Source organism: Eptatretus burgeri, chromosome 6 (genome assembly GCF_056783735.1).
Source record: "Eptatretus burgeri isolate ZD-2024b chromosome 6, Ebu_testis_v1, whole genome shotgun sequence".
In the NCBI taxonomy this organism is placed as follows: domain Eukaryota; kingdom Metazoa; phylum Chordata; class Myxini; order Myxiniformes; family Myxinidae; genus Eptatretus; species Eptatretus burgeri.
The window spans coordinates 37340023-37350442 of NC_140966.1; the positions used below are offsets into that span (position 1 = coordinate 37340023).

Sequence of the window (10420 nt, forward strand, 5' to 3'; positions counted from 1 at the left end):
TTCTTCATGGTGTTCATAATTTAAATACCACATACAGTGAATTTAGAAAATATTCACACCCCTCAACTTTTGAACATTTTGTTGTGTTACAGCCTGAATTTAAAATGGATTAAATTAAAAATTTTGGTCACTGATCTACACAAAATGCCCCACAATCACAAAGTGAAAATGTTTTTTAGAATTTTTTTACAAATCAATTAAAAATGAAAAGCTAAAATGTCTTGCATCAATAAGTATTCAACCCCTTGAGTCATTACTTTCTAAACGCGCAAAAACAGCGATTACACCTTCGATTCTTCTTGGGTATGTTTGTATCAGCTTTTCACATCTGGATTTGGGGAGTTTTCCCCATTCTTTCTTGCAGATTTGCTCAAGCTCTGTCAAGTTGAATGGGGGAGCATCTCTGAACAGCAATCTTAAAGTCTTTCCATGTATTCTCAATGGGATTTAAGTCTGCACATTAGCTGGGCCACTCAAGGACTTTCACGTTATTGTTCTGAAGCCATTCCAGTGTTGCTTTGGCTGTATGCTTGGGGTTATTGTCCTGTTGGAACGTGAATCTTCGCCACAGTTTAAGGTGTTTTTGCACTCTGAAGCAGGTTCCCCTCAATAATTTGCCTATATTTGGCTCCATTCATTGTTCCCACTATCCTCACAAGTCTAAGAGTCCTTGCCGCTGAAAAGCATCCCCATCGCATGATGCTGCCACCATAATGCTTCAGGGTAGGGATGGTGTTAGATGGGTGATAAGCTGTGCTTGGTTTCTGCCAGACATAGCACTTTGCATTCAGGCCAAAGAGTTCAATTTTCATTTCATCAGACCACAGAATCTTTTGCCTCATGCTATCAGTCTTTCATGTGGCTTTTTGCAAAGTCCAGGCAGGCTGTCATGTGCCTTTTTGTCAGGAGTGGCTCCTGTCTGACCACTCTCCCATAAAGCCTAGATTTGTGAAGTGTTGCAGAGACTGTTGTCCTTCTGGCAGGTTCTCCCATTTCAGCCAAAAAACTCTGTAGTTCTGTCAAGGTGGTCATTGGGTTCTTGGTCACCTCCCTAACCAAGGTCCTTCTTGCCCAGGTGCTCTATTTGAGCAATCAAATCAATCAGTTTGATTGGACGGCTAGCTCTAGGAAGAGTCCGGGTCGTTCCATATTCTTTCAATTTCCTAATTATGGAGCTCACTGTGCTCTTGGGAACTTTCAACACTCCAGAAATTGTTTTATACCTTTCCCCAAATCAATGCCTCCTCACAATTCTACCTCGGACTTCTGCAGACAGTTTCTTGGACTTCATGGTGGAGTTTCTGCTCTGACATGCGCTGTCAACTGTGGGACCTTATTTATATAGAATGATGTGTTTCTTTCTAAATCATGTCCAATCAATTGAATTGGCCACAGGTGGACTCCATTCAAGTTGTCGAGACATCTCAAGGATGATCAAAAGAAATTGGATGCACCTGAGCTCAATTTGGAGTGACATAGCAAAGGGGTTTAATACTTATGGATGCAAGACATTTCAGCTTTTAATTTTTAATTTATATGTGAAAAAAATTCTCAAAACATGTTTTCACTTTGTCATTATGGGGTATTTTGTGTAGTTCAGTGACAAATTTTTTTTTTTTGAATCCATTTAAAATTCAGGCTGTAACAACAACAAACTATGACAAAACTCGAGAGGTGTGAATACTTTCTGAAGGCACTTGGTATCTAGAAAGTCCACACCCCCTTTCAAAATTTTCACCTTTTGTCGCCTGAAAGCCTGCAATTAAATTGTATTAAATCAGATTTTTTTTCCCCCCCCCACCTTTATTTACACATCACAACACAAATTCCAGAATGCTTAATTAAAAATTCAAAACTAGAATATCTTGTTTGGATAAGTGTCCACCCCCCATTATAATAGCAATTGTAAATTAGCTCAGGTGCAAAAAATAACCTTCAAAATCACACACCAAGTTAATTGGCCATCACCTGTGTTAAATTGTAGTGATTCTGATTATTTCAGAATAAAATCAGCTGTTCCTGTAGGTTTCCTCTGCTGGGTAGTACATTTCACAGCAAAGACTCAACCATGAATACCAAGGAGCTTTCAAAATACCTCCGGGATAAAGTTGTGGAAAAGCACAGATAAGAGAAGGGGAAAAAATATTTCAAAGGCCATGAATATCTCTTGGAGCACAGTCAAGACAATCGTTAAGAAGTGGAAGGCTTATTGTACCACCAAGACCCTGCGTAGATCAGGCTGGCCCTCCAAACTGGATGACTGAGCAAGGTGGAAACTGATCAAAGAGAGCTACAACTGCTGCATGCCTTTATGGCAAAGACTGGCCACAGTGTGCATGTGACAACAATATCCCAAGCACTCCATAAGTCTGGTCTGTATGGTTGGGTGGCAAGAAGGAAGCCATTACTCAAAACTCACCTTGAGTCCCGTGTGAGGTAGGCAAAAAAACCACTCTGGAGATTCTGAAGCCATGTGGCAAAAAGTTTTGTGGTCTGACAAAACCAAGATGGAACTTTTTGGCCTAAATGCAAAATGTTACGTTTGGCACAAGCCCAGCCCAACCCAACACAACACATCATCCAAAGAACACCATCCCTACTGTGAAGCATGGTGGTGGCAGCACCACGCTATGGGGATGTTTCTCATCAGCAGGGACTGGTGCAATTGTCGGGATAGAAGGGAAAATGGATGGAGCAAAATGCAGAAAAATCCGAGAGAAAAACCTGCTGCCCTCTGCAAGAAAGCTGAAATTGGGATGGAAGTTCACCTTTTAGCATGACAACAACCCGAAGCACACAGCCAAAGCTAAACTGGAGTGGCTAAGGAACAAAAAGATAAAAGTCCTTGAGTGGCCCAGTCAGTGCCCTGACCTAAATCCAATCAAAAATCTGTGGCATGACTTGAAGATTGCTGTCCATGAACGTTCCCCATGCAACGTGACTGAGCTTGTACAGTTTTGTACAGAAGAATCGGTGTGTACAATCATGGTATGGACATGGACACCCAGGAGGATTAAATACAAAACCTGTCAAAGGGCGGAGGAGCTCCTTGTAAGCCAACGGCCATCCATATCTGGTGCCAACTGCATCTGCAGACATCCTTCTGCATTTAGTTACCTTCTCTCGGAGGTTGGTGGCAGGATTTGCACTCCGGCCACCACAAAACACTTCGCTCTGCAAAACACACTGTAGTGTGTGTCGGGGTGGTGCTGAGGTGTTATCCACCAGACGACGATCTCCTCGGGTTAACCTGAGGCAGTCCCTTCAGTTGGGTGCCTGAAATGTCCTATCCCTAAGAGATGGGGATGGGCCAGGCATCTGCCTGGGGGATGGCCAGACGGATGCCCCTGGAGTACCAGCGGAAAGTGGACGCAGCGCTGCGCTGTGGCACCTGCTCCCCATGTATGTAGGTGTATATGAAAGTTGTGTAAAGTTGGTGGAGACCTATCAGATTTTCTTCTTTACCCTGGGTGTTCAAAACCCACTACTAATTTATTCCGTGATTCAAGATGGCACTTTCAATGGGGAAAGAGACGACGAACGGGATACATTTCACACAAGGACATTTATTACAAAGCACATATTGCACACACAACACAAGCAAGGATTCATGCAATATACAAGAAAAGCGTTACCACCGAATACGAGCAATGTACAGTCACTTACACAGGTCTCACTTTTAGGGACATGGCGCCACAGCAGTCATACAAAAGCAAAAGAAATGGAAAGAAAAGACCCCCTCACAGACAAGGGGGTCAGGCTGGACCACTTGGGTCTTTATGGCACGGGACCTGGGAGACCGAACGGGTCCCGCGAGACCGTAGCAGGTTACCTGCCCCCTCGAGGGGCGACGGTCGGCGAGCCCTCTCCGGCACTCTCCTCTCGTGCGCGCCTCGACCCGGGACCACTGCTCGCAACCCTCACGACTTGGCGCCCAGAGGGAGAGACGAGCCTTCGACGATCCAGAGCCCACTTCGACGATCCAGAGCCCGACGAGTCCAAACACGACGTCCCAGGCAGGAGAGAAAAAGAATCCAACGCGATGATCCAGGCAAGAGAGAGAAGGCATCCAACGCGATGATCCAGCAGGAGAGGGAGAGAGAGCTCAAACACGATGTCCACCAAGAGAGAGAGCCCACGCGCGGTCCGCCCTATATAGCGCGGGGCTCCACCCCTTCGCTCCACCCCCCTTTTTGGCTCCGCCTCTCCTCTAGCCCTTTCGAGAAGCTCCTCGAAAAGGGGCGTTCCCTCCTCACGGCCGCCTCACACCCCGTATCCACCAACCTCCAGCGAGCTCTCGCAGCCTCTCCCGTCAGCCCCGGCGCCGCAAAAAAGGTGGGAAAACTCACGCGCCGTTGTAGGCCTTTCACGGGGCCTTCGTTTGAAGTCTTCAGACAGTCCAAAATAACGATAGAACAGAAAAACGGCTATCTCAGAGTCGCAGCCCCATGAGTCACACGAATTCCCTTAAAACAACGGTGGGGAACTATCTGCACATAAACTTAGCGTCATAACTGATCGAAGGACCCTTTATGGTGTATTGCGAATTTCCACAGCCGTAACAATATTCTAGTTTTGTATTTTTAATTAATTTTCTGAAATTTGTGGGGTTTTTTTTATTTGGAAGTTGTGGGTTACGATGGCTACATCGGTTACGATGTTTGAATAAAGATGGAAAAAGTCTGATTTCATGCAATTTAATTCCAGGCTTTAAGGCATCAAAAGGTGAAAATTTTGAAAGGGGGGTGTAGACTTTCTCTCGGCGCTGTATGCAGATATGTATTTTCACTATTACTGTTCAAACACCATTGCATTGGTAAATTAATCCCCACTTTTACATACCAAGGTGGCATATAATTTTGGGGGGCAGGAAGAGCTCCGTATACTGAGAAGGGGGTAGGAGAGCTCCATAGACTGAGAAGGGGGCAGGAAAGCCGGTGGGGCGGGAAGGTGGGGGCAGGGTGTGGTGAATGGTTTAAAACGGTGAGTTGAGGTGATGCTTGTTTTGGTTTATATAAAACTAGAAAGCATCCACCCGTCCACATCCACTTTGAGGAAAAATAAAATTAGGCAGTGTAAGGAGTGAAAAGGGGGACATTGTTAATGGGATATTCAGCACAGCCTTTTAGTTGCTGAATTGCGCATGAAATACAACAACACACCAAGAGGAAGGTCAAAATAAAAATGCAATATGGAAAGCCCATCCTCATTCAAAATGCAAAGCCGTTTGTATTCAGACGTCTTCTTCTTCAGACGTAATCAGGGACGGACGCACATGGAAATTGAAACAGAGCTCTAATCAGCCAATCAGTTAATCAATCTTTGTGATTGTCTTCAAAGTGTTACTTATTCACGTTTCTCTTCCCATGCAACACCAGGTAAATTTTCAAGTATCTACACTAATAAAAGGCTGTGTGTGTGTGTGTGTGTGTGTGTGTGTGTGTGTGTGTGTGTGTGTGTGTGTGTGTGTGTGTGTGTGTGTGTGTGTGTGTGTGTGTGTGTGTGTGTGTGTGTGTGTGTGTGTGTGTGTGTGTGTGTCCTGTATAACTACAAAACCATGAAACCTTGCAGTCTAAAACTTTGCATGCGTACAAAGAAAACTCCAAGGAAGTGCATGAGTGAGAATTGGGTGGTTGGGCTAATTAAAACACCCCTTTTGAAGATGATTAACGGCCTGATTTAATTATATCCTTCATCAGGCACAACCTCAGTCACCGCTCTCTATGAGGTCTTCGGGCGTGTAGTAGGTAACCTTGCTGGTGTCTGAAACCACATTATTTTTAGCCCACTCAACCACGCCTTTACTTGTAACAGGCCGCAACAATTTATTCATGGTAAAGTTTTTTTTGTTTGTTTTTTTCACTTTTCTTACTCATATTATGATACGAATGCCTGTTTATCATAGCTACGAATCGCTGCATACATCGTTTTTCTAAGTGCTGTAGTTTTCAAATTAGGAGCTTGGAGCAATTTCATGCATTACATGATACAATTTTCCATGATCTACTCTCACAGACTAATTCAAGCATATAATCGAAATATTATTTTGGCTTTGAGGATTGAATATCGTCCGGACTAAATAAGTGTCGAAATCCGATAATTTAAAGAAATAACGAGTCATATATATAACTAAGCCGATATACCTATTTACTTTAAGCAAGCAAGGCTATGGTCTTTCCTCCATATATTCACAAGAAAATGTGAAATTTCCAAAGTATTCAACTTATCTTTTTCTCCTGTTTGGAGAATTATATTGAGTGAACAAACGATTTAGGAATGTGCCAAAATTAACCAGCTTCATTGAGCTATAAGATTTAATGAGTTCACTGCTTAACATCACAACATTTTCTTCCAGAGGGACTGATTATCCGTAGCATCTTCCAGATCTGTGTCTATATTTTCGGAGGTTTTGTGAGGTGCTCTACTGGGAATCAAAGCAAACCTGGTGAAAAACGGACATTTTAAAATGGAGTTATAATATTTGTGTGGACCGCGAAGCGATGTACCATGTGATGCGTGCACAGACGAGCAGGCTATGTGGCAGATTATCTGCAATGTTTATTTCATGGGCAATTGAACTTTTTGATGTCTCCACGGTTGTTCTACGTTTATGAGCAACTTTTTTGTGGATTAACTATAAAGTCATGATTTCATCAAATTCATTTAATTTCTTTAACTGCTGCGGCACGGTGAAGACCAGCTTTAAAGTTCAAGGTATCCTACATGGTATGTATACAGCCGTAGCCTGGCCAGCCGTTCCTTATCAACCATTTAATTGGAGTGCTTGCTTGAATTCTGAAGCCACTGCAGTTGAAAGCGGTACAGTTTGTGTCCTGATCGGGATGTACAGTCGGCAATTTCTACAAGGTCGAGGTACATGACGCTGATGCCAATTCCTGAAGAATTGCCGGTATCAGGCCAGCACTAATTGTGTGTGTGTGTGTGTGTGTTTTTCATAAAACATAACATTTTCTCTCTGCTAACTCCCCTTCACTCACTCACTCACTCTCACTCGGTCCCATCCTTGCTCCGCCCCCACCTAATACAAAGCAGCAACCTCCCACACATCTCTCTCTCTCTCTCTCTCTCTCTCTCTCTCTCTCTCTCTCTCTCTCTCTCTCTCTCTCTCTCTCTCTCTCTCTCTCTGTCTCTCTGTCTCTCTGTCTCTCGTCTCTCTCTCTCTCTCTTTCCCTCTCTCACTCACTCTCACTCTGTCCCATTCTTGCTCCGCCCCCACCTAATACAAAGCAGCAACCTCCCACATATCTCTCTATCTCTCTCTCTCTCGTTTCTCTCTATTTCCCTCTCTCCCTCTCTCACTCACTCTCACTCTGTCCCATCCTTGCTCCACCCCCACCTAATACAGAGCAGCAACCTCCCACACATCTTCATCTCTCTCTCTCTGGATGTGTCTGCACGGTATTTGTCTCTGGGTAAAATTTATAGTATGAATGGTCGAAAATGGATTTCAGATATTATTTTATCTCCATCTTCACTGTTATTCTATGCATAATCATTTTGATGAGACAGTATGAATCATAATTAATGATTTCCAAAGTATTAAACTTATCTTTTTCTCCTGTTTGGAGCCTGGTGTTGGCTCAGTGGTTAGGGTGGCGGCTTGGGATCGTAGGGTCCTGAGTTCAAGCCCCGTTAACCACTGAATTAATACACCAGGGGGTTCACTCAGCCTGTCATCCTTCCGAGGTTGGCGAAATGAGTACCAGTTCCAGTGTGTGTACTGGTAGAGGGGCACTGCATCAGCGACACAGTCGCGCTTCAAGAAATGATAGCTATCCCGGCAGCTAAGCTGCTAAGCTAAGCTGCCATACGACCACCACCATAATTAATGCTGCACCGCACTTCTGCCTTCCCTTCCTCTCACCTCACGCTGCCTTCCATTCCCCACCTCTCCTCACTCTCACTTCTTCCTCGTTCTCTCTCTCTCCCTCTCTCTCCCTCCCTCTCCCTCCCTCTCCCTCCCTCTCTCCCTCCCTCTCTCCCTCCCTCTCTCCCTCCCTCTCTCCCTCCCTCTCTCCCTCCTTCTCTCCCTCCCTCTCTCCCTCCCTCTCTCCCTCCCTCTCTCTCTCCCTCTCTCTCTCCCTCTCTCTCCCTCTCTCTCCCTCTCTCTCCCTCTCTCTCCCTCTCTCTCCCTTCTCTTACTATTCCTGTCAGCGAAGCGATGGGTGGTATTTGCTTGTACTAAATAAAACAAAAGTAACATAGGAAATCATATATATTTTAATAATACACTTGTAATAATTATAATAGCAATTTTAAAGGAACATACCGAATGTGATTTCTGAAATTGCTTCCATTTGACGAGAGTGTCCCTGGTCAGTGGAATACTTGTTGCTATTCTTAAGTTGTTTTCAAAATATTTATCTGTTAACTTAGATCATGCTTTTGACAGTGAAGTTCAAACAAGAGGAAAAAAAAAACTGTTTACAAACATAAATTTTCCCGAAAAGTGAAGATAGCTTCCTCGCAATGGGCAGTAAGTCTTCTTTGGGCAGGAGGACCTCATAAAAAACTGTATTCATGTTGCTAAACTTAAGCTTGAGTTCATCATTTTTGAAGGTCAATAAGCTCCTTCTGCAAGTGTTCTGGAACAGAGTTCATGACAACAGAGAATGTTGAAGCAAAGATCGACACACTTGATTCCTGAGCACGAAAATCAGTGAATCTCTTCGAAAAAGTGATGCTCAATGATGACCATTCTAATACATAAGACATCATATCAAACCTCCCACGATGTTTGGTCAGAGTGGAGACGTAACAGGTGTTGCCATTTCATAACTGACTCCCACAAAGAATGTTGAGCTCAAACTGATTTTACATCACTTTACAATTGGTTTCAGTCTGTTCAAGTGACTTGTATTGTCCACTGAGAATGCAAGATTGCAAAGCCACCAATCAATTTTCAATTTCTCATGAAACAACTGAGGACATTATCTCTTTCATTTTGATCGATGTTGAATACAAACTTTGCTAACATTTGATTCAGTGGAAGGTAACTTGTTGAGATGTATCGATGTTCAAGGATATTGTTTCTTCTTTCATTCAGGTGATCAAAACTGACTTACTGTCTACCATAGTGGGTGTGCCATTAGTTGAAACACCACATAGTTTTTCAAAACTCATTGGAAACTCGGCCATCGCACATTTCAGTCTTTGGAATATGTCATCTGCATTTGTGATGTCCTTCATACTTTGCAGCGCCAATGTTTCTCCAGTAATGTTGAACTTCACATCAACTCCACGTACAAATATTGCTAATTCAGCAGTCTCAGTACTTTTGTCAAGAGGCAGTGGAAAGGTCTCAAATCTCGTACAATGCTCAATCAGGCTTTCCGAAATGTCAACAGAGATGTATCATCAATGTGACCTGACAGTTTTACGTGAGAAACTAATGCTGTCCAGATCTTGTCTGGTTGTGTTTTTTTTATTGGCAAAGTATGCTTACCACTTCACTGATACATTTATTCATAAATTTTCCCTCTGAAAATGGTTTTACGTTTTTGTGAAATCTTAAAACTTATCACATAACTAATGTTTTCTGCGTCCTTACTTTTCTTGTGAAAGTTTGTTGTGCAAGACCTTTCTTTATTGTTTTTCGATTTTATTTGTTCTTGTTTAATCCTTGTAATTTTCATAAATTGCACACTTTGAGGAGCAATGCATGTATCTTCAGGTTGTGTTCTTTAAGAATATATTGATTCTGAACATATCAGGCAAACAGGAGCATTCTTCACGAGTACAAAGATGTAATAACTTGTCCACCTTTTTCATAAGCATGGCACTGATTTAACTCTGCTTCTTAATGCTCACCAATCGTAAAACCTAAATATTCACTTTATTTTTACGGCCTTTTATCTCTTACTGTTAAAACTTTTTAATGGCAATTGCAATACAGAATACATTAACTTGTACATGAACAAAATACATTAATTGCAATACAAAATACATTAAGCAGGAATACCTGTCTTTATCTCATACAATTAGGTTGTACACTTGCAACAATCCTACTCTAATGGAGCTATGGTGCATGTGTATATGTATGTTTCATCTTCTGCTCCAAGAGGAGTTGATGTAGGAAGCTGAAACTTTCAGGTATTCATGAGGGCATCATGAAGTTGTGCCTGTGCAAGTTTAATGTGATTCCAGCGAGTTAAAAAAAACTATTTTCACCCATCTTGGCTTTTCTTCCTTTGGGGGAAGGGGGTGCAATTGTAATTATCCATGCTATCTAACCACGATATGTTATATATGCACATAAGCATTCCAAATATTTTTGTTTCATGTATGTAATCCGGGTAACTTTTTATTTTTGGGAGCGATCGAAGCAGCAGTCTGTTGTCTATACACTGCCCAGATAAAGGGATGCGTCAGAAGACTGTGTTGCATTCTTGGAACAAGA

At 42.8% G+C, this 10420-nt stretch overlaps 1 protein-coding gene across 4 annotated transcripts in view; it reads left to right on the forward strand.

The window, feature by feature from the left end:
* RARS1 (arginyl-tRNA synthetase 1) overlaps nucleotides 1–10420 on the forward strand; it is a 96112-nt gene that overhangs the window by 53527 nt on the left and 32165 nt on the right. The gene's annotated exons all lie outside the window — the stretch shown is intronic.